General features: G+C 30.7%; 1 non-coding gene across 1 annotated transcript; it reads left to right on the forward strand.

Annotated features, from left to right (window-relative positions):
* The first annotated feature begins 814 nt into the window (after positions 1-814).
* Positions 815-886, forward strand: TRNAM-CAU (transfer RNA methionine (anticodon CAU)). The gene has a single exon. It is a non-coding gene; the product is annotated as a tRNA-Met (tRNA).
* Positions 887-2,877: the final 1,991 nt, after the last annotated feature.

Genomic DNA, 2,877 nt, shown 5'->3' on the forward strand with positions numbered 1-2,877 from the left:
TCCTCCTTAGCCTCCTATTCATAAAGTATAAACATTTGTGTTTACATGGATAAAAGTTGTATTGAACGGAATTAATTAGCAAACACTCTAGAATCAAAATAAACAACGAACAAACGAAAAACGACAGGACTTTTTGAATGCCCTGGTATATATGTATATATAAATTAAACAACGTTTCTACTCAAATTACAAATTAATCTATGTTCCTATTTAAAATATAATTTTTATAATATTCTTATTGTTTAATTAATTTTTTTTTATATTACACTGTCAACAAAATATTGCAGACATTATGAGAAAGCATTTTTACTTTCTTGACGCAGTTAGCTATGTTAGAAAAACTATTTTTAATATAAATATAAGAAGATGGTCAGGGTTGCGGTCAAAAAAAGAACAAGTAGCTTAAAACTATTTTAATGTCCGACGTTTCGCCCCACTTTGCAGGGCTTCATCAGGGCTGTTCAAAGCGAACGGTTGAACAGAACGCGACAATTGGCTTCGTTGTCTTAAAGTTTTAAACTATTCGTTCCTTTTTTGACTGCAACCCTGACCATCTTCTTATATATCAATTTTTACGGTCAACTATATATACATATATATTTTTAATATATGTATATATTTTATTTTGCGCACAGTTTTAACAAATGCATTGTGATTCTGAAAAAAAATAAAACTAGAACAAAAAATAAATAAGTTTTATAAAAATTAACAATTAAATCAATTTCGAAAGGAAATATTAACAATTATTACTGAATATAATCAGCAATTATATGATTTTTTCTTAAGTAAAATAAAATCCAACGATATTGATAAGAGCAGAGTGGCGCAGTGGAAGCGTGCTGGGCCCATAACCCAGAGGTCCGTGGATCGAAACCACGCTCTGCTATATTTTTTTTTTAATATCCATTTTTTAGAGTAATTTATTATTTAATATACTATATTAATTTCAATTTTATAGGGAAGGCGTCCTAATTAATTACGTAATTATTTTTTAAAAATTCTGTAATCAATATGAACTTAATATATGTATTTTTATTTCTATTAATTAATGTAGTTATAATTAACAAAGAATATTCGAGTTCATACCTCTATAACATTATATTTCATTATATTTATAATCTTTACATTTTCTTGAGACAGGTTTATTTTGTTTAAATAAATAATTCAAATTTTATCCATTTTGTCTCAAAACATTTTATTTTTCTTATAAGTCCGACGTTTCGGCCAATCCGGCCATCCTCAGGGACATCTTAATACAATTTTGTAAATAAAATATTTAAACACTCAACTTCATGAAGGCTATTCTGCCCAGGCCACAACAACAATTTCTAATTAGTCAACTTTTACATTAAAACCAAAATTAAATTCCATTTATTCACAGTCACTTGTTAAAACTTTATCACAACCTTACTTGTAACCTAAAGTATCATCTACTATCTATTTAATTTATTTTAATATGTGTTTACAGGTTTATTTCTTATTATTTCCTTTTCATCTGAATTAAGGATATCTCGTTTATTGTTTTCAGCCCTGATGATGGTGGAAACGTCGACATGAATAAATAAGTTTAAATAATTTGTGTCATTACTGTCCACACCCCGACCATCTCCTCATAGCGAATTTACAGTCAACTATAAACACCTCATTATATATATATATAATCATATATTGATATATTGATATATATATATGTATCTATCATGCCTTAATTATTTTAAAAACCTCTTTACTGTTTTTTTCTGACTTACGAAGTATCAAACCTATAGGCTGGAATAGTAGTAACAATAGTAATGATGTGTCTCTCTGAAATTGGAATAGTAATTTGTAGTTGGTAGTAGGATATAGGAATCCTTCACTGATGATTACATTCATTTTAAATAGATTGTTTAAAACGATTCTTCGAAAAACATAACCTTGGGAATTACCAAGTGAGAAGAATCAAGTGCAATCATGGTCTCCTAACCATGAATTATCACTTTATCGATCCTCCTTTGGCTACTAGTTTGTTTCTCTCCTCTTGATCCGATTGACTCAAGTATTTTTATGTTTCACATAGGTTTATCTCCACTAAAAAATAAAAATCATAATAACAATTGTTATTTATTTATTGAAATATACAACTCTACAAAAAAAGACAATAAGCAAATTTGATGAAAGTTTCAAAACACTTAATAATCTAGGGAAAGAATCACCCAATGGTAGTGATTAAATCATGGATTTAAATTGGAAGGTCCCGTCGCCATTATCTTTTCAGATGCCTCAGATGATTATCACAGATTGTTAAGGATGCGAGATTAAGAAATAATGGGATAGGATGAGTTAGGAGTTTGGAATGGAGAGACGCGATGGATGAGTTAATTTGTGACATAATAGTGAGCATCAAGGATTGGATGCGGGAGGAATTTGATGGTTTGGTGGAGCCCTAGAGCTCAATTCCATATGTCCAAATTGGTCTGATTATCGTAGTGTATAATATTTGTTTGTAGTGAATGGGAAGTTTAGAGCATTCGTTAAGTAAGTGTTGTAGCAATCGGAATCTAAGAGCAGTTTCTTGTCGTTTTAGTCTTGTGTGTGGATTCCAAGTAAGTCTCTTGTCAAGATGGAGTCCTATGTAGCAAATCTGTTCAACAGGCGATAGTGGAGTATTAAAAAAAAGATACTGAAGGACAGGAAGGTAGAGGTTTACGACGGAGAGTAAAGGTGATCTGGTGGGATTTGTAAGGATTTAGTTTGATTATCCAGTTTTGACGCCATTCTTCAATGGATTTTATGTGTCTCTGTAGAGTCTGTGATGCAGTAGTAGGGTCGTTGCTTATAGACAGTACACAAGTGTTATCAGCCTATGTTGTAAGGACTGTGTTAGTATAGGTTGGGACT

The sequence above is a fragment of the Halyomorpha halys genome, unplaced genomic scaffold (assembly GCF_000696795.3).
Source record: "Halyomorpha halys isolate HHAL.00 unplaced genomic scaffold, Hhal_1.1 Scaffold1095.1, whole genome shotgun sequence".
In the NCBI taxonomy this organism is placed as follows: domain Eukaryota; kingdom Metazoa; phylum Arthropoda; class Insecta; order Hemiptera; family Pentatomidae; genus Halyomorpha; species Halyomorpha halys.